Source organism: Neodiprion virginianus, chromosome 7 (genome assembly GCF_021901495.1).
Source record: "Neodiprion virginianus isolate iyNeoVirg1 chromosome 7, iyNeoVirg1.1, whole genome shotgun sequence".
In the NCBI taxonomy this organism is placed as follows: Eukaryota; Metazoa; Arthropoda; class Insecta; order Hymenoptera; family Diprionidae; genus Neodiprion; species Neodiprion virginianus.
The window spans coordinates 24824999-24847206 of NC_060883.1; the positions used below are offsets into that span (position 1 = coordinate 24824999).

General features: G+C 47.3%; 1 protein-coding gene and 1 non-coding gene across 4 annotated transcripts in view; one reads left to right on the forward strand and one right to left on the reverse strand.

Annotated features, from left to right (window-relative positions):
• Window positions 1-13190: 13190 nt before the first annotated feature.
• Window positions 13191-13262, reverse strand: Trnam-cau (transfer RNA methionine (anticodon CAU)). Its single transcript has one exon. It is a non-coding gene; the product is annotated as a tRNA-Met (tRNA).
• A 4485-nt stretch (window positions 13263-17747) lies between these two features.
• Window positions 17748-22208, forward strand: part of LOC124309412 (LIM domain only protein 7) — a 62248-nt gene continuing 57787 nt past the window's right edge. For all 3 annotated transcript variants that reach the window (XM_046773061.1, XM_046773064.1, XM_046773065.1), the window contains exon 1: window positions 17748-18243. The gene's annotated coding sequence lies outside the window, so the exon portion shown is untranslated. The remainder of the gene's footprint in view (window positions 18244-22208) is intronic.

The following is a 22208-nucleotide window of genomic DNA, read 5'->3' on the forward strand; positions in this document are numbered from 1 at the left end:
ATCGTACGTGCAGAAATTTATGTTCGCGAGAGTCCGCTGTGTATCGTTCTGACGGGGAAATTATCTGACAATATAATTCTTGCCCGATGTGTAACGGTAGTTTTACGATTGTATCTGCTGACCGCCCGCCCGAGTGATTTATCGTAGATAAATACAAGTTATAATTAAACGTGTATAACACACATACCTATATTTCAATTGTCCGACTCGCGGCAGACACTGCGACCCGTCGTCGATACGGCTGCCTAATTACAGTACACGGATGGGCAGAGCGTTGGGCATATTCAACCACGTATCACCTTACACGCTTCTCAGGAACCCCTAAAATAATTTGTTTCGTGATTTTCAAGTGAAAGAAAAAAATCTTAACGGTACTTGAAAAATCGTTTAAGGAGGCCGGGGGGGCGGTACAGCTTGGACGGTTTACAATCGTATCTATTCTTAGGATTTATTACGAAGAAAATGAAATCCGTTGGAGCAATTTGAGTTCGAAGGCTTTATCATTTGTAGTTTCAAGAATGTTTCAGAATTTTTCGCATCGCCTCGACCGAGCCTGTAAGCTCCGCCTACCCCCCTTCAATTCGACGACGCGGGGAATGAACGTTATAATTATCCCTGAAAGCTCATTATTTCCATAATAATAACGTTGACGTTTTTACTGTGTGCTTGAAACGGCAATACTAGCCTGGATCCTAGGATTTACGCAGCGGTTAGGATTCGTTTCAACGCAATTCTCGATCGCAAAGAGGCGAAAGACATAATACGTGTGATAAAGAATCACGTAAATTTGCGGAAGCGCTTCTTATAATTTCTGAGACATTCCTGAAGGAGATTCAATAATTTTCACTCCATCGGTCGTTCATCCTGTCCCACCGACGTATTTTCCGATTTCCTTTTTCACGAAATTCGGCAGTTTATCAATCCAAAATTAGAACTTGGTCGAAATAGAGGTTCCAGAATGCGGAACTGCGGCGGTCCCCGGTTCCACATAAAATACCGAGAGACCGATTGATTAGCCAGTCGGTAAACAAATAAACTCCCGTCAACGTTATCTCGGCACACGCAGCGACAGTCTGGGTCTCTTCAGCTCGACCACCGTCGGAGCGAAGATAGCTACATTCAGCTGCCCGGCCATCGATTCCAATGTTTCTTCGACTCGCTTCGAATTCCTGGCATAAGCGTAACGCGTTACACGACCAGGACGTAACGCGTATTTACATAAAACAGGTGTGTGCGCCTTCCTCCTACCATTATTTCGATACTCGTGGCGCTGTTGGCGCGAGCCGCACTCGTAGGATGCGAATTTTACTGCTCAGCAAATTGCCGGCGCGCGTCAACTCGACTTGCGAAAATTACGGGCAGCCGTGGATAGTGGGGAAATTTTTTCTTGCCGCAATCGCTTCCGCACCGATTTGCCAGAACCAACGGCGTCAATTTCGGGTAGGCGTCGCTTCCGACCGAGAGGCTTGGAGGCCTCGGTAGCCGGTCAGCGGCTATTCACGGACCCCGCGGTCAAGGAAGAAATATCGTCCGCCTCAAACCAGTTGTTCGAGAGTCCGTACCTACGTAGAGACGAAAGACCTACGCGGTTTGCGGGCGAAAGGAGGGCGACGAGAGGCGATATTGAAACAGGATGAAAAACAATGCCACCTACCCACCGCCTGCCTCTACGCCAGACCCGTTCTCTGACATAATTGATAAGGAAGGCGGAATGGCGGATTATACCTACTGCCTCGAGGTCAGCGCACTTCGTGGGCGGTTGTCCGTGAATTTATCAGTTGACGTCGTCTCTGCAGCCGCTGCTCGATTGAACTTGAATCGCCGGGATCCGTACTTTCGGATGCAAGGAAAATGGGGGGCGCGTTGAGATGCCGAATTTGAACAGTTGCGAAAGCGCCGAATACCGAATGTTTTTCGTGGCGAGCCTTAGAGTAAAGAAATTAAGCCTTGACGGTACCTACATCAAAGTTACGAATGGCCCGAAACGCGACGCTGGTGGTTCCGAAAGTGCAAAATTTCGAAAGGGCGCGACTCCGACAAGTCAAAGTATCGAAAGTGCGCGAATGAGAAAATTTAGAAATTTGAAATATCGATATCCCGAGTGATCAAAAATTTTCAGTTCCGTGAATTTCCGGCTCGGAGGAATTCCAAACTTCAACCCCGTCCCGAAGATGGTTACTAATTGACTCCAACGCAGCTTTCCCGTGATTCCGCAGAAGTTTAACTCGATCCTGAATATTTTAACCCCCCCCCCCCCCCCCTGAATTCTGCCGTCGGAAATAAATACAGTCAAAGTAGGCGCACAAGTTCAGCCAAGGATCCGTGGACGTTGACGCGTGTCGTATTCCCGGGTGCCGTTAGACGTCCGCGGGATACGAGCTTGACTTCTCGACGGATTTTTCGGGTCCCTAGCCGTTCGTCGCGTGGGTTCACAGTGGACGCGGTAGAGCTTTGGCAGCTCTCGAAATCCTTGAATCGGACGAATAAGATGGAAGTATCCGATGAGACGTAACAACATCGTCGCCGTACGTGCGACGTGAGGTTCAGAGCGTGTCCTAAAAGCTTAAAGCCCACTCCCGATGAGGATGCAACGCAGTTCATGGATGGATAAATCGACCGAAACGCCGGGTGATCTAAGCCTTGCAGCTGGATACAATGTCCGAGTCAGTTTTAGGCACTGTCCGTGTTCCCCGACAATTTAACGCGGTGGAGCTGATCGGGCGAGACGTTGGGACCCGTCAGGCTCCACGTGCTTCTCTGGGTAAACACGGGGGAGCTTGTATCCCTTCGACGAGCCGATTCTCGCTCTACACGGTCAGTCAGTCAGTGAGGCGAAGAAGATTTCCCGTGGTTGTATTTCTTTTTACACCCGTATTCCGACTTTGATCCTCGTCAGTCGGTTTCTGTGCTCGTCGTTCTTGTCCGCAGCCTCCCAGATCCTTCCTCCGACGATTACTGGGTCGCTCAGACTCGGGAGAATCGATTTTTCAACCAATTACCGTACGCTGGCTCGCCGATTTTACATAGGAGAAAACCGGATTGCCGAGCTCTGGTCAAGGTCTGTTTGTTATCGAAAAAGAGCCGAGAAAAAGGGAAGGGAAAAAATTAACACCGCGTAATGTAATCCCGATTTATAATAACAGCGCCGAGTCGCGGTTGCCGTCTTCGATCGATTCGGTAAAAAAAATTGTCCGTTACGCAGGATCGACGTAAGTATGTGCCTCGTAGCCTGCAGCGTGGAATGTGGCGCCACTATCGAAGAAATTCCAAATGCCAATCATCGCTCGGGTAGAGAATGCAGCTGGCAAGCGTTTTACGGTTGAAAAACTGCGTACAAAAATCACGATGCGCACATTCATCGCGTTCCGTTACCGCCGACGAGTAAAATTCTAATCGGCCAATTGAAGTAAAATTTGTAATCGATGCGAAATGTAATACAAATTACATTTGCATTTTGCAAGTTAGGCGAATATAACATGCAAAACGTTACAGTCACCTTCCTTTCTTAACGGAGGAGGGGGTTGGAAAAACTCAAATTGTCCCAAATGTTTTCATTTTCTGTGAAAAAAAAAATCCCTAAAAATAGGTAACTATGATTTTGACCGTCCAAGTTGTACCCCCCTCTCGATTCCTACCCTCTTCGCTCCTCGACACGTAATCTGTACAAAAAGCACGGGAATATCAAGCTTGAAGCGATTTGCTTCAGAATCGAACGGGTTGTCAATTTTTTTTTTCTCTGTTTTTTTACGACTTTTTCCAAATTTCGCCGAGCGTGTGGCGTGTCGGCACTCGGCTGCCGGAGTGTCTAGGCACCCGGCCAGTTCGCTGCGCCTCGTTTGAACGTCGTGTTATAGGCGTCTGGATGGTATGGCGTGATCGTAAACTTGCTGTGCCGAATGCGGGAGATAAATATTACATAATTACAGCTGATCAGTTTGACGGTAATTACAAGGTAACCCGTCGTCCCATGAATCCTCATCATCAGCTCCGTCAAGGAATTACTACTGCGTACGGTCGTAATTTCCGCCTGCCAAAAGCTTCGCGGGCGAGGGCGATCAGCTGGCGCCGTTTCACGAGCTCCTGGGGGGGGGGGGGGGGGGGGGAATTTCGGTGCATTTAAAAAAAACTCGGTCGGACGCTGGCTGCCGCGTTTCCAAGCGTAAACAAAGTCGTTCTATTAATCTTCACGGAAAAAGTAGAGGGGTGTTCGACTAACTAATTTTCAAGTTACGGGGACACGTTGTAGGTGATTAAATAAATCGAGGCACTTTTGAAACAGGAGGAATATTTCGGACAGAGAGGATCGCTGCTTCGGATGCAAACAACGCAACAAATCAAATCACCGTCGCCTTCCAATTGACCGGTTTAAGCCTGAAAATAGCTGAGTGATTTTTATCATCCTGTGAAATCGACGGCTTATTAATTTATACACGCTCGAAACTTGATTATCTAACAGGTACACAACCAGCTTTGCACGAACGGATAACGATCAACTCTCTACTTCTTCCTCCGCGTAGAAGAAGTCGCGACGAGGATAACATTTTGCTCTCTGGCATTGAGCGAGAGTTGTAAAATAAAAAGTAATTGAGCATTATACGCGTATAAAATAACGATTGTATTTCACCATTCTGAAATCCGAATCCTACCGCGAATGCTGACCTCTCGTTACATACCTCGCAGGAATTCGGAGAGAGAAAAAGACTAGCTTGGCACTAATTATGTTTTATCCTTTGAAAGATCTACCTCGCTAATTCCTTATCTGATATTGCTAATTAATTCGCGAGTAGTGATGACGTAATCCGAAAGTAATCGGGCATTCCGCGTAACTTCAATATTATACATTCCTCGGCAGGCGTCCCACGCAGAAATTAACGGGCCCGGGAGCCAACGAACCATTCGAAGGAACGCTTTCGATAGCGGATCGCAAATGTCAAGACTTGGACATTGCCTCACGCCTGTCTCCTCGGTATTGATAGTAAATTTACGCAACTTTGATAACTACACCCACGCAACGATGCCGACGCAACCGAACGGCCGAAAACGTGTCAATCTGATCCATCGCATCGACCCGTCATCCCAAAGTGCAGAGATCAAACCACGCGAAAGTCGTCGAAAAATTAAATAACGCCGAGAGTGCGGATGAAAGCCAGGAAGTCTATTTTTCGGGTGTGAGATCGGAGGAGCTAAGTTGGCGGTTTGATAAATGAACATCGCGTTAATACCACTTCGGAGAATTCACGGTATGATTGGCCCCGCCGAATAACAGCTTCGATTCCGATAGGCAAACGCGGGCGCGGTGCTGTCTATCGGGCCATTGCGTACGGATTAGCTATCGTTGGGGAGTAATGGAACGGAAAATGTAAGCCCAGGTTCCGTCTCTTCGTTGCTGCGACGACGAGACGCGACGATCGTTAGCCGAAGTACGAAACGCATTCGGAGCGAGTGTGAGTAACACGCTCTTCCACCGCGTTGGAGAACGATCCGACTTAGGTCTAATTACACCTGTCAAAGAGCCTTACGCGCAAGACGCTAAGCGCTGATACATCCTTGAAATCATTGAATCTATCCTTATAGCTCTCGTTTCCCAGTAACCTCGCGGCTAAGCTTGTACTCGCAACGTTCGCTGCATAAAGGTTTCAATTAAGCCTGCAGGCTATCCTCTATCTACAAGGTATATTTCACCTGCGGATAACAGTTTCACCGATCTAATTACTATTATTAATATCTCGATTCCCACTGGAGGAGTCACGAGCACCCGACGATGGTAGCTGCACGCGTATTTCCACGTGATCGGAATATAGTCTTGTTTTCATCCATAATTTTTTCTCACCCGCGTGCCAATGCTGTTAGCATAGGTTAATGGCGCGTTATATTTTAATTGCCCCTTTTTCATGCTCGCGATAATTGGGGTGGGGGTGAAAGCTTGGAAGGGTTACCTCGCAATATATGGTGAATGCTCAATCTCTTGCGTAAATTGTACCACGCTCAAATTGCGGTCTATTCAATATACCTGCGTTCAATCGCGCTATTCACTTGATTCTTATCGCCTCTCACGATATCTGTGCTTCTTTTCCCCCATTTTTTTGTATTCTTTCGAGGCCATCATTTTTTTGCCTCCCCTCCCTATCCCTCTTTCGATTCATCACTATCGTCAAGATTTACCTTCCATTTTCACGTCGGGAGAGCCCGACAACGGTGTTTCAGCCTCCCTAAGCTTGTGCAGCCCACGAACAGTTCCCTCTACCATCGTGCGACGTGTAAGCGACCCTTTGATTTATCGGACTACATTCTTCACCCGCGTATTTCTTCGGTTTCTATTTATATTCCCGTTGCAAGGAGCATCGATCAACCGATCAGTCTACAACCGTCATTAATCTGACCGTTTGAGGCACGTCAACGTTTTTCGCACGGCGTCATCTCATACACCATCGATCCACCGATCGTTGATCTGCCCCATCGAATTGACCGACCTGGGAAAGTCTCGACTCGAACACCGTGCTTTGACTCCGGAACGAGTAAACGCGCAAAGAGATGATTCAATTTTTCAAAGACGCGTTACGTAAAAAAATGGTAAAAGTCGAAAGCGGACGTTCCGGAATAATGTTCGTGCTCAGAATTTCACTCTGAAAAAAATTTAACCAAACATAATGTCCCAGCAGGTCAACTTCATGCTTGTGTCATGTGTCGCATATCTGTTAGTAAATATGACGCAAATTATTGTAAATTTAATGATTAACTTGTCGTATCAACATTCACCTTATACTTTCTTTTTCACTTAGTAATAGATTGAAAAATGGTTAAATCAATCCAAAAACTTTAGTGGACCTGCTGGGAAATTTTTTTCGACCTATTCTTGCTTCCTATCTATCGGTCAAATTACTGGTCCTAGTTGCGTAAGCTGGCTGCTAGCCGCGGCTAATTAATTGCGAATCGCCTCGTACCTACGTCCGATTTCAGGCTCGGCGAAGGAGTCGGAAGAGCACCTGCGGCGTTGCAAATTATGAGAAATGATCGGCAGCACTGATTCTCCTCTTCGGCTCCTCGCTTCTTTGAGAATCGGTTCAACAGTTTCGTTTCACCATATTCCCAGCCGCTTTCCTCGCGTGCCGGATGAAATTCCTGAAACGCAGATCTCGACCCTGCAGCCTGCCGCGCACTTCCAGCGAGCTAAGTTTATCACCTTTCGATTATTTTCACTCACCGGGCTCCGATTGAGCTACCCGCGTATTTCCAGCCACCGAGTAGTTCGTTCATTTCGCCTTATTTCCACCTTCGATTTCCGAGTGTAGGTATGTTTATTTTGATTAGTTGATCCGCAACGTTGTACCGCGGATAGATGAATATCTTTATTACCGTCTACGCTGTCCCAGGTTTTCCCCCCGCATGCTGCAGTCAGCTACGGTGACTTATTTGAACGCTGGGACGTTTATAGAACGCCGATTGCACAACGCCGTAGTCTCATCCTCAGCCGAGTCTTTCATTTACGCTTCAATGCAGTCACCCAACCTTTGGAGCACCGATGAAAACCCGGTTGCTCGTATTTTAATCACGCTACTTTACCGTCGTTCAACTCCCGTACTCTCGGCATTGTTTTGACGCTCTTAGACCAAGGGGAAAATTAATCCGTCAACGAAGTCGAATCGCTTTCAACTGGCTCGTGAATAGAACGCCAATTTTCGTCCAAGTTACACGTCACGCATATCGATCGCAGGTTATTCGATAATTGTTTCGAACTCGATTCAGTGTCCGGCAACCGCTTTATATTTTTTCGGAAATAGAACATGTAACAAGGGAACAATCGGCGTTTATTTCTGTGTTACACACAGGACTTTATTCCCGACTCAACTCTGGCCTCGTTAACATTGCCTTGAAAGTGTTTTCCTTTCATGTGCGAGTGAGATCTGTCGGTCTGAAAAGCATAATATTAGTGAAAGCTTATAACAATACATTGTTATAAATATAGAGTTGTATATTAAAAATGGAAAAGACAGTAAGAAATCCAGAAAAACTGAAAAAACAATTTGCGGGAGAAAAGTGCTACTTTTTTTCCAACAGATGAGGAAAAAATGTAAAGAGAATAATCGGTCACTTTCGTCCCGCTTTTCAGGTCAAAAAATTATTCATTACGTTCGAGTCGGAAATGACGAAATAATGACAAAGAGCCACATCATCGTGTTTCGCCCACCGAGAACCTTATGCAACGCACGATGATGAGATCCGATTGACCGCATCGCGTACCGGGTATAATTATACTGTATACCTGTCGAACATTAGTAAGCATGGTAACACGGGCGGGTCGGACGCTGGTTAATACGTAAGATTTAGGATTCAATTTCGACACATGCAGTGTGCGCAAACATTTTTGAAACATCGAAATAAATAACCGCCAAAACAAACAGCGTCTAAATTACTCGGGGAGGTTTTGGGGTGTGCTCGTCCATTTGCATGATTACGCAAGGCCCGTGCGTTCCCATTTACAATTTCCGTTCTACTATGCGGCTAAAAGTGACTCTTAGCTGAAGTTGGGAGTGCAGGTCAGCGTTCCCGGAGTGCAAATACATGCCAATTGAAACGGGTGGATACGTCGTCGCGTGCGTTGATCGTACGGGCTTTCAGTTTGATTTTTCACGCAAGAGTACCCGGTAATTACAATGAGTGCGAAAATCGAACGCGGATGTCGAACGAAAGCTGCGCATCGGTAAGTTTGAAATCCTTGTCTATCGACAAATCGGGCGAGGCTTGGCGCAACATGTGCGATGATCCAGACAATCGGTGAAAAGTGAAAAGATTCGAGCGTGCAGTCTTCGACGCGATACACGACGATTCGTACGACGCTCACGAGTCACTCGACAAAATTCAGCGTTTGAAGATCGCGCGCTTTCTATTCTGGAGTACTTTCTATCAAGAGTTATATCAGCGCGTGTAGGAGTTGGGACAATCGGGATTATAAGACGGAGAATCGTGCTCGATGGGATTCGGTAGGAATTTTAATGCAGGCTTAAAAGTGGCTCAGCGAGAAAAATTGGACTTACGAATAATGCGGGGGGAATCGGAACGTCTGTGGTATAAAGTTATTTTCGCTGGTAAGACAAGCCACGACGTGACACAACAACTTGTCCAGGTGTATTTTTTCCATTTAAATTTTGCTCCGCCCTGATTTCCTCGATATTTTTTTCCCGCTGTTTGAAAGCGAATCGGTCGTTGCCGCCAGGGGATGACCGCAGAGCGATAAACCCTGCCGGATTTCAGTATGAAATACCTACTGCCTAGCTCTTACTCGTTCCGAGACTATAAATGAGACATTTGAATGGTTTTGTTGTCTCGCCGGCGACACGGTGTACATCAGCATTTATCACCCCATAAATTCACTTTGGTCGTTTATCACTCCCACCACCTCCGTGCAACGCACACCTATGAGACACGGCCGCACATGCTCCGAGACAAGATGCACCGCGCACCTTTATTCGACCCGGTATTTCCTTGTCGCTAGATCGAATACATCGACACTCCATTAGTTTCCATGCCGGGGCTGGTAGCCGCGGGGATTTTTCCTTTTCCCTTGCACCTCGATCCTCGACGTCTGTAACGCGCAAAATGCGTGCATGCGTCGCCTCCGCGGAAAAGGACAACCTTGTTTCAGGAAGCCAAAGGCTGCGGCTGCGGCCGGTTGGCCGGCTTCGCGGAACGTCTTTGGTTGCCAGGATCTCCTCCGCGTGCTAACCGCAAATCTCTACTTATTTTCTTGGATATTAGTTAACGCGTGCACCGCGCAGCTCGCTGCCGCATCCGTCGCCTAACCTCGTATAACCTGGACTTTGTTACAACATCGAGGTAACGCGATCGAGCGACGAGCTGCGCTCAAGCAGGGAATACGAGAGAAAAACAAGTCCCGCCGTGCGCTAACGGATCCCGCAACGATGTTCAAGTTCTTTTTCGTCCTCTTTCGACGATGTCAAGGTACCTACACGCTGCGGAGGCTGGTCCATTAATAATAACGAAAATTCACAAAATCAAAGTATAATCCCCGGCGTACCTGCAGCGCGATTTATTAGCTCGTCCGGTTCCCGTTGCCCGTAGGGTGCCAGAGATTGCGGAGATAACGGCGGGGCAGCTGCCAAATCTAACGAATCAGCAATTACTTAACGCCGGTCGTTTCGTCGCCTTCGAATACCGTAAGCCGCGGATCTTCATTAGGCGGGAGAGGTTCGTGTAATGTTTTGATAACAATGCCGGCGTTGTCGAGAATCGGGGTACACGTATGTATAGTCGATGAGACGGTAGAGCACGACGATATCTTGGTGTTTTTTTTCACTCTCGGCTACCGAAAAAGGTTGAGGTTGCGCAACGTCCGACTCGGAGTTTCACACTTCAATTTATGTAAGATCGTCGACGGATGCGGTTAGAGAGCATGATTCCACCTTCGACCAATTACTATGCAATAGACGCGAGGCTGGCCGTTAGTATTTTAATGAATAGTACAGAAGAAATGGCCTTAAGAGTTACTGGCTGACGGGTCATAAACTCGAAAAGTGCCCCAATCATGCAGAAATTTCACACAAGGACGTTAAATTGTTATTGGCTCGTTATTTCGCAAGCGATATAATACGGATAACCCGCAGGCGAGCCTGGTGAAAGCAGCTCGAGTGACGTCGTGTTAATTGCAATTCCAAATTTTCGATTCTATAAGTGAATAAGGGAATCGAACAAAACGCTTTCCGTGTATCTTTCGCTGAATGATTTGATAAAGGTTCAACGAACCCGGAACCAACAACCGTCAAATTTCTAATCGACAATCGCAAAGTTGGAACAAGTGTGACGATTAACATCATCGCGAAGTTTACGTTTCCACATCGAACGCCGTACCGACACCACGGCTATTACTGTCACCGCATCATTCGGTACGCGCAAAAATAGCGCTACTCGACTTTTATCGTTGGTCGAGTGTACATTGTACACGTGCGGGAATAATTCCATACACGCGATGGTGAAAATGAGATCAGCGAGTCCCGCGAACAGAGCTGCTGGTTCCCGTCTCGAGGTGAAGGAGTCACCGCGAGAACGAGACAAAATAGAACGAAACAAGCCTCCGGAAGGCTATCGGTCGATCTGACCGTCGGACAAGCGATCGGTCATCCTCGCGAGGCCGGTCGGAGGCGGGTATTGTTTCGCTATCGTGGGTGAGTATGTGGATGATTTTTTGTTCCTCCTGGATATTTTTCGTGTGTTCGACCCCGAGGCTGGACGGAGCGTGTGCCGCGTGTGAGGCGCAAGGCTTGCCCGGGCTGTATTCGAGGTGCATGTACGTACGTGCGTACCTACCTACATGCGGACCCGGGTAACGGTACGCATATGCCGTATCGTACCGACGTCTACCGTATACCTACGCGTCAGCCAGGCCACGCGACAAATCAAAGACTCCCGTTTCGAGGGCTCATATCGGACAATATCACGGACGCACGTCGAGACGCGCCGTAACAAGATCGTCCGGGTGCTAATGAATTACTACCCAAGCCGGTATGATTGTCTCGTAATCGGCGCGTCGCGACGCTGACGACGCTTTCTATGTACCCGCCTGCCTGCTGGAGGCTGGCTCCGCGTTATCTTTTACGGGTTGGGTCAAAAAACTGGAATGACTGATCGATGGAAGAGCCGAAATATCGAATTTTCAAAGACGCGACAATCCGATTCGTAAAATTATCGCAATGTAGAAAGTCGATGCGTAGAAAATTGAAAATATAGAAAGTAGAAGTACGGAAAAAGAAGATATAGAAAGGTCAAAACGCGGAACGGCAGAATATCGAGACGAATTCTGACTATTCTACACTTTGACCTTCTATACTCTGACATTTATGTTCGTTTACTTCTTCATACCATGACTTTGTACACTTTTAAGTACTATTTAATTAAATTTTCACTTCTTCAAGAATTCGATATTGCGACCTTCTATTCATTGATCTTACTATACCTTTATCCCCGCCCTCTTTTACATCCATTTGCGGTTTACAAAAAATCTGGACGAAGACACTGCTTGTTCCGTTTTCAGTTCCATCCTTGATAAATTGAATCTCGCCCGCATCCTTGAACTCGCGTCCTGTCATCTTCTGGTTACCCGCGTCGAGAGCTTCGTCGACTGCACGGGGCTTCCGAAGCAGCCAACGACTCCGGGGATCGAGGACAATTTTCAACCGAAGATTAATTAACTTGATGCGGTGAGCATTGGGCGGCGGGGAGGGGGGAGTGGTACGATAATCCTTCAATCGAAACTGACACGTGAGTGTAAAGTACGAAGGATTGTCGCTTACCGTACGGCCGCGGTGTAATCCTCACTCGGGTGCGATTCTACAGGCTTTTATAGAAAGAACGCGGCTCCGACGGGCGTGAACGCGACCGAGATTAAAATTTGACAGGTAACATGCTCCTAATGCCCTATTCCATCGGCGTAGTTACACTTCGCCTCAAATACCAGACTGATTTTGACACAGGCACAAAGAAAGGAGTCCCACTTGCCGGCCGTGGCGGTGGCGCAGGGGGAGGAGGTCGAGGGGGGAATTGGAATCGGTTCCTCTCCGCGATCCACCCACGCAACGTATCCCCGCGCATTCGGCTGCTCGATCCGTTGATCGCCCTCGATATGCGTGGATCGGTGCCGTGCTTTTGAACTCTTTTGAACCTTTGAACCTTTGATCGGTAGGTAGAGCGGGATCGGTTCGCCGAGTTTTTGCTCACCCGAAAGAGACAATGGGGGACGTGACTCTGCCTATGCGGAATATACGCGAGCCGGGTCCTCGGCTCACGGGACTCGAGGAAGGCACTCACCCAGGGTGGATTTTTGCATTGCAAATTTGTTTTGCCGGGGCAATTTTAGCCGTCTGGCGGGCATCAGCTCCGGCGATAAACGCCCGCTGCAGCGCGACGTTTTATTTCGCCTTCGTACGCACGTCGAGTGTGCCTATAATAAACGCTTCAGTGCCGTCCGGTTTATACTTGATTAGCGGTTACGCGTCGGTGATGCGCGAGCTATTCGGCACACGGTGTTATTTACGAGGGCTTCCACCAGCGTCCTCGTCCTCCTTCTTGTCATTATGTCACTCCGTGCGGGAGGGGCAGGGATTTATTGCTAATTAAGTCGGAGCTGAGAAGGAATGATTCGAACGAAACCAGAAGAGGGGATGGAAAAAAAAATTTACGATTAGCAGAGCGTGGTTTCGATCCACGGACCTCTGGGTTATGGGCCCAGCACGCTTCCACTGCGCCACTCTGCTCTTGCAGGGGTTGCGACGGGAAGTGGATGGATTCGCTAACGGAGAATCTCTCCCCTTTCCAAGCTACTACCCTGCTGCTCAAGCCCGCCGGAGCGCTTTCCGTTCGGTTGCGTAATTGCGGGGCTATTTTCGATCAGGTATTTAGCGCTCGATCGCTCTCCGGCGCCTAATTAAAGATAGTCGAGTCGAGTCGAAAGTCACGCAGCGTTGCGGATACCGAATGCGCAAATCGGTGTCCACGCGCGCTACGCGAGTAACCGATCTATTTCGACCCACGCGTTTCTCTTTACGGAGTGCACGCATATTGTAATCATCTCTCGGCTCGGCTCTTACTCCCCTTGTTCTACGAGTCGAGTCTGTACGGGTACCGTTGCTGGCACGCCCATCGGTAACCGATGGAAAATCCGCGATTACATGCCGCACGTATGATTCAGTAGTTCGCCGACCATCCGCCCACGAATCGGGATTGCAACTGTTATTTTTAACCGCATAGATCGACTGCGTGTGCATCTGCTCACGAAACTCCGAAGAAACGAATAACTGTGTTTGCCTTTGCATGTCGAGCGATTAAAATTTCAGCCCCGCGTTTACACGTGGAATGCAAGTTTCGTCCGATGGACGAAAATCGCCCACCTCCTACGAGTCGTGGCGAGAATCGCGCGAACCGCGGGCGTTGAATAATTCCAAATGCAATTTAGCGATACCCTTCCGGAATGGAAATCATTCCGCGTCCGTGTTCCGCACGTAAGCCTTTGCGTAACACTCGGCGAGATTAATTCACTTGCTCGTTTCATTGTCAATCGTCCGAGCCCGGTTCAAGTTTTAAACTTCATTGCTTGAGCTATTTACACCGTAAACCAATTTCACTTTCTTCCCCTATCGGTGTAACACGCCTTCCGAATGCCAACCGAAACACGACCAACACGTACAAGATCACTTTTTCCGATTAGCCTTTGTGAACTTTCTTCAAATGCCTACTTTATACTCGCTTTTATATACATGCAGCGTATAATTCTTTGCATTCTCATTCTCTGCAGCCGCTTTGTTCACGAGCGATGGAAAGTCTCAATTTTATATTGAAAGAAATTTTTGTAAGATAGGTATGTCTGATGCTGGTACGCCGAACCTGTCGACCTTAGAAAACTCTCGGGAATCCGGCGGCCTTGTTATTTTCGGGAATTCCGATAGGTGCATCCGTTGTCATTTGCTTTCATTTGCATCGGTCTGTCAGGTTCGCGAACCGAGTCTGGGACCGTCGCACACTCAAGGTCAATCAAGGGCAATTAGGGTTAATCCGCCTTGTGTCAGAGCAACGCAAGCCGGAATCGAGTTGAATTCAATTAGCCATTGATTCGCCGGCTTGTTCGGCGGCTGCAAATCTAACACCTGACACGTAGATACGTTGGAACGTCTATCGAGATGAATCGGCGGGCGAAAAGTGGCAGATGCGAAGTAAATATAATCAATACGTACCTACTGCAGGCGTTCTCGAACAATTCGAATTCATTATCGGCGTAATCGCTCAGCTCGAGCTCGCAGCAGCGAGGCCGTGATCCGTTTTGGTGAACATCAATGTTCGGCCGATAAAGCGATAGCCGGCTCCCTCGTTGCGTAGGCAGCAAGACACTGGAACCGGTTGCAGGAATGAGATTTGAGAACAAAAACGTGGAGGTGGCGGTGATCGATCGGATGCGAGAACGGGGCATGGCTGAGCGACCGGGACGGCGATGCGATGCAAGGACGGCCTGGCAACAAAGAAACGGGCCTGCAGGACCCGCGGGGCCAGATGCGGGGTCCCCGCAGCCTCTTCCTGGTTGTAATTTCGGGCCCGAGGAATGCCGAACTCTCGGATAATTTCGGGCGCATCTGGCCCTCCCTAACTCCCCTCTCGACCCTCGGCCTCGACCCGGCGCAGGATCTTTCTCGTCGGCCGGATTAACCACCTCCGGCAACGAACGCCTGTCCCTGCAGAGCGTACAACGCACGCCTGCCTCTAGGTGGGGATATTCATCCTCGCTGCGCCTCCAAGGTTATACAGGGTGGCGCCTTTCGAGGGATGCCGCATCCCTTCGAGGATGCGAGATTTTTTAGGGCCGCTTGACGCGCGTTTCCTGAACAACGGAGGGGTACGTTTGGACAGCTTGGACGGTATAAAATCATACCCACTTTCAGGAGTGGGTTTTTTTTTTTTTAAGCAAATGAAGAGACATGGAGCGATTTCAGTTTGAGGAGTTTATTATTCATAGTTTCATGAATACTTTAGAATTTTTTCATTAAAACTTGTTAAAAAATGACGGCACGGGGCGTATAAGTAGCGAACGACGCTGAACTCGAGGGCTTCTGCGGTGGTGAATCTCCTGACACCACTGTCCAGCCTGTAAAAAAAAAAAAAAAAACTCATAAAAATAGTTACATATGATTTTAGACCGTCCAAGCTGTACCCCCTCCCTCTTAACCGAGAGAAACAAAAATGCCTCCATCGCAGGCTTGCGCATCCGTTTGCAGCGAGTATAACGATTAGGGCCAGCAATTTGGATTATTGCGTGGAAAGGGCTTTTCGGTATTAGACACCGGTCATTTTTCACTCGCGTTCGCCCGGCCAATTTCGAATTCGTAATTCTCTCTTCCAGGTAACGATCGAAATTCCGTTTATCGATACCGCTGCACCCAGCGAAGCTCTGAAATACGAGGGGCGCTCATCGTGGATGAAATCTCCTTCATCGTGGCTGAAGATAACGATCCGCGATGTATTCCCTCGCATATCCATCAATTCTCCAGCCCCCCTCCGTATTCTTTATTCATTCTTATTTTATCTCGTGTAGATAATCGGCGTCTCGAAACGACGCATCGGTCCTTCGGCAGCACGAAGATCAAGAAGTAGACGGTAGCTCGTTTCTTACAAACCTCGAACCGCTATCCGGACCTATCGCGAGTAAAAAAGTATTAATTGCTTTTCTACGGGAAGAATTAGGCCCAACCGCAGGCTTCTCGACAGCTTTGAATTATTCATAATTTTTACCAGTCGAGCCTTGAGCTAGGCGGCGTCGCGGGATACGAGCAGGCATTATTCTCATTGGCAGGTATCGTCGTTGTCGTCGCGTTCGCGTTACTGTTACTCTAATTACCTACTTGCTTCAATACCGCCGAACTACTGGATTACGGAAGTGGAGAGAGAGAGAAAAGCGTTTATTAAAAAAAAAAAAAAAAAACTCTCAAGGGACGGAGAGAAGGAGGGAAAAAAAATCATCAACAACAACAACAACAACAACGACGATGTAACCGACGCGTCGAAATTCTCGAATACTTACTATTACCATTACTAACCCCGGCTCGATGCAGCCTGGGCGATTAGCCTCGAACAAGGGATTCTATTCTCGTGCCCGTGTTGTATACACCGCGTGTTTGCCACCGATTGCGAGTGTGTTTGCTTCAACGACACGCGGAGATGCGTGCCGTACGTGCGCCGGCTTACGCGTCTTCGGATCACTCCGAATTGCGTGTTATTTATTAGAATTATACCGGAGTCGTGGGCTTCTTTGGCTGCGGGAGATTTTTCCGCCCCTACAAAACTACAAAGAGAGACCTTACGGGGTAGGCTACGAATAGAGTACCTACCAGACACTCCGTATTTTGACGGAAACCTTTTCAAGTCGCAAAAAACTACTTACAAGATTCATCACCGCCTCGCGTACAACTTATACTACACATATGTTGATCAAAACCACACGGTGCACGGAGTACAGAAGCTCACCACTCAAAATCTGTTGGATTATTGAATCACTGGCATCTAGAATTGCGATCCCTTAAGATCATCGGTTCAGAAACGAATCGACGTGGAAAGTGCCGAAGGTACAAACAATGTGTATAAACATAAACAGAGAGCTCATTACACTATATATATGTATGGTTATCTGCTTTTTCTCAAACTCACGCTGCTTTTGCAACCCAGAGGTCGAAACCTGAAGCCCTTGGGTCCTCCAAGGCGCCCGGTGGGTCCGAACAGCCCTCAATCTCTCGGCGACATTAGAAAAGTCAAGACGGTCCTTCCTCGTGGATTTAAAATGAAAGTCAAGGAACAGATTTGATTCACTGCATTTTTCATTCATTAATCACCCCATTTCCGATAAAATCATTCGCGAAGCTTAGAAATCGAATTCTAGAGAGCCCGATGACAGGGCGGAGGAGAGAGACAAACAAGGTCAAGTCGTGTAGGTACGTGGAACAAGCATCGAATTTCAGGTGTCGTTTTATACTTGATCGACACGAAGCTACGAACCTACGGGCTCACCCGTACCCAGGGGAAATACGAGCGGCGCGGGGGTGAAGGACGAGCAGGGTGTACGAGCGAAGCGAGAGGCGTGGGTGTGGTAGTGGTAGTAGAAGCGGGTAGTGTGGGTTCAGTGGATGCGGGGTGGGGCGAGACGCGGCCTCGACGCCGAGGAAGGAAGGGGATTCCGTCTCTGTCGGATTCTGCCCCCGGGCTCCTCGTCCTCAGTCCCTCGCCGAAAGCCGGCTCGCTCGCGCGCCTCTCGTGCCTCTCCTCAACGCAGAGAGAAGACGGCTGTAGATTATTACCAGTAAGCAGATAACCAGATAATCAGATAAACTATGGACCAAGTTTAACGGGACGAGTTTGTCGGTTGCTCCCCGCCATTTAACAAAGTGCCTCGATCGTTGCGTTGCGTTACGTTGTTGTTGCAATTGCCTCCGGAAGCCAGTGATCGATTTTCCGACGTCGGTACGCGTCGAAGGCCGACGTCCTCAGTGCACCCCTCACCCCCTTCGTCCATCACTCCACCCTCGATATTCGCCGTTCGCAACTTGGTGGTTTCTCGCTGCGCTACGTGGTGCGCGTTTCCGCATGCAACCTACAGTTGCATTGTATTCGTGCAGGACTTTCCGGATCTCGGCTCGACCAAGCTTCGTTGTTTCCGGATTACGCGGATTACGCGGAAGCCCCCGGAAGGACTGAGTCTCCAAGGTAAGGACCGTTCTATTCGCAATTGTGTAACGTGTAAGGCGGCAAACTTGCGTACCTCGTCGGCGTTGTACGCCCACCCATACCTGCTCGCTACGCGGCTTAGAATATCCTGGACGATTTAAAATGGCGACCAGTGTTCCTAGATACACGCGCACCACGCGTCCTCTCTCCCGCAACGGCACGGATCTTTCCGTGTCACGGGGAAACTGTTTGGGACTCGAAGCATGCGGTTTAACCGAACGTTCGGAGCAGGAAATTATCGCCAGGAAGGTGTTGGTAACTGGCCGCTTCTTTGGAAAACGGCCGCCTCTCGAGTAAATGAGATTGTCTGCTCATCGATCTTAATATCATTTTATCTAATTGTATCACCAGGCTGAAGAACGAGCCTGAACGTACACGCAAGTCCGTTTCAGCCGGTTTGACTGATCGATCGAACATACGAACATACGGTGCCTTTCCAGGTGTTGGTTGAACTTTGAAACTTGTCGTTTCGTATCCTTGCGCAACGGGAAGGTCAGCATGCATGGTAGCGGATATTCCGCGTGCGCGAATTACTGCATCGTGTATGCATTGTAATGTATATGCTTGCGGGCCTTGCGCAACGCTTTCAGCGCCTTCTCGGTACATCGTTGCTTACGTGGTACGTCTTTACGGTAGTGTCATTTTTCGCATATGCATGAATCATGACGTCCTCGCTAACGTGATTAACAATTGTACGTCGCGTGGCCTTACGAGTCTCTTACTATCTACTGAGCTAATTTTTTTCTCGCCTCTTCCGCCCCTCCGGAGATCACCTAGTCTTGTTCACAGTAGCCTTAACGAAGAAGACGAAGAAAGGTTGAGTGATTCGTGCGGTTGGAAAAATAAACAGCCTCCGGAAATACGAGAGCCAGTCAAATTTTCAGGCATTGGATCCTTAAACTCTAGCTTGAGTAATCCAGAAGGCTAATCTTTGCCGTTGAACTGTCCGCGATTTTTGCTGACAATTTTGGCATAACGATTGCAGACGAGGGTGACTCGTAATTGATTTTCTTCAACGAGATTCAAGTTAGTAACGTTATCGTAACGAAACATTGAACAGAGAAATTCATATAGAGTGGCTTTTATGGAGCTAAATTTTTGAAACTACCAAACGAGCACTTCTTCCTTTATTACACGGTCTACTGAATTGCAGACATCTCTGAATTTGCGAAACGTCGGTTTCTCTGGACATAAATCGTAGTTACGACAACGTTACTAGCTTCTTTTCATTCTCAACCGTCGAGGGTAACTCGAGCCGGACCTTGAACTGCAAAAAAAGACGCTGCTCCTCACAAAATCTGGGAATAAGTAAAGAATATCCGTTTATGTGCCTACCTGTTCGACTAATTGTTCGCTCACGCTAATCTATTTACAAATGTTCTATTTACATAACGCACAGCGGGTCGTTGGCCTGTTAGCTTTCGCTCTGCCTACCTGAAGGATAAGAAGAACTAAGAAAAGATAAATTTGCTAAAGGGGAACACAATTGCGTCTATCGTCCTGATGGGTCATCACGCTCTCTATTTTTCGGTACTTTTTCCATTTGTCACGCTAATTCTGGACGCACCCCGTTGGTGCCGCGGATACTTATTATAGGTACACTTGTGCATCACGCTTCTAAGTATAGGAAGTGGGGTTAGGTGTGCGTGCCTCGGCTTCTGCAATTGCGCGAGACGACTGTTTTGAAACAATCCTGGTTTCCGAAGTGACTCAGAACACGTTTGGCAGCGTCACTCGTGCTGACTAAACTGAAAATAGACTAAACCGAGAGTTGAGATTCTTTTCGACAATTTAAGCCCTAGCTCTGAGATATCGCCGGAAATAGAGTGTTGCGCGTTGTTTCAAGCTGGATAAATATCTCACCCCTGTATTCCTTAACATCACCTCCAACGTTTTTCCCTCAAGCTCGCCCAAGTTTCACCAAAGTACGAACTTTTTGTTTGCCATATTTTTAGTCCCGCGAGTGTCGACATTTTTTTACGCTCTTTCAGGTTTCTACTGTTATGCGTACAGGCAGGTATACCTACATTAATGTACCTACTTGGACAAATTTTTGTCGCGGTATAATTTCGAAATAGTTTCAATATACGTATATACATCCAGTATAATTACCTAATACCTGTCCTCTCAAATACGTGTCTTTCTAATTAAATATTCAGTCATTCAAATGAATCAAATTATTTACTCTGTTAGACGTTTATATCTGTTCAGATTATATACTAGACAGCCTCGTGTGAATTCGATTTATTATCAGCGTTAACTACCTACTCGACAACTAATCCTAGATCATTTTCAACGACTCGAAATAAAAAGAAATTTCGCAAACTTCGTAATTTTATTTCTCGGCATTTTGTATGCTTCGTATCCACGAGATGCTAAAAATTACCGAATCATGAATGGCAATATCACATCGAGTGCACCGAACCTGTGACTTAACCCAAGATCAGAGTCACGTGGGAAAACGCGAGAAAGAAGAAGAAGAAAAAGAAGAGCAAAGTAATCATACCAACAGCTCTCGCGTTCGTTCCAAACTGATATCCGACTTGGAATAAATTTTTTATGAACAATTGATTTCCTAACACATAACTGATGCAACGTGACAATCCGACCTACCTCAAACTAGATTTGAAGGCGGCGAAAATGGTCTCTGAGCAAGATCCGATTGCACAGTGAACCCGCTTCATTCATTCAAGTCGATTTCTTGCGAGGGGCTTTTGTTGTCCCCGGTGACGACGAGTTTTGGAGTAAGCAGCCTCACGGTAATCGCAGTTTCGCGGCTTAGCAAAGCAAGTACATACACACATACAGTCAGACGAGGAAGGACTGTTTAAGTCATGGTTTAAAGTTTTTTTTCACTATCCGAACTGCTTCGCAGTCACGCGGGCGTAAATAATTGATATTAAACGGTGCCGCGAAAGAAAGTTTATTCGGCGGACTGCACCGCAAAGAGAAACGATTTTTAAATTCATCACAGATTTTTCATCAGGGTGCGAGACGTGGATAAGAATTGCGACATGCGGCAGTCGCACACCTTCTTCTTCCCGCAGACTAGTCGGCATTGTGTCCTCCGTGGTCTCGTTGAAAGATACAAAAGGCGGTGTCCAGCTGGCGTCGGATTTCGCGACGATCCACTTCCGGTTTACACCGAGTTTTCCCTCTTTTCAAGAATACCGGTATAAAACGGACACCCGATTTCTCTGTACGGCTATACTCGCTGAGAACAAAAAATCACGCCCGACTGAAACGAGCTTTATAAAAAAATGTCCCTTTTTCCTCCGCGTTTCGCATTTTTAAGAGGTAACGCAACTGTAAAAGCTTAGAAAATACACCATTCTTTTTATTCTGAATGGAGGAAAAGGTAGCAAGATAACAATATTTAAGGAAGTTGCTAAGCATATATATCCAAGTATAATACAAAAAATTATTATTAACAAATATTAAAAAATGACGACACTGGAGCCATTCTCGAGAGACATGCGGCACGCGGTGTAATTGGTGCAAATTTAAACTTGGGAAAAAATAAAATCATTCGATCTGCATATTAATAGCTGCAGAAACACGCAGCGGATATTCTATGAGTTGATTTAAGCGTTGTTTATTAGCAAATAAGTGTCCTTTATTTGGTCGGAAATTGAATATTTTCATTAAAATACTCGCCAATTACACAAAAATCCATATTTTCAAAATCCCATACGCAGTCCTCTAGCTACGGACATGTAGATCGAGCAGTTTCTTTTTTTCTCTAGATTCAAATTCACACCAATTAGAGTGCGTGCCGCAGAATTCAACGTGTCTCGCGATAATGGCTCCAGTGTCGCCAGTTTTGAATATTTCTCGATAGTAATCTTTTTTCCGTGATACTTAAATATACGTCTAATAACTTCCTCGAATATTATTATCCTATTAACTTTTCTTCCGTCGTTAAAAAAAAGTGGTGAAAAAAG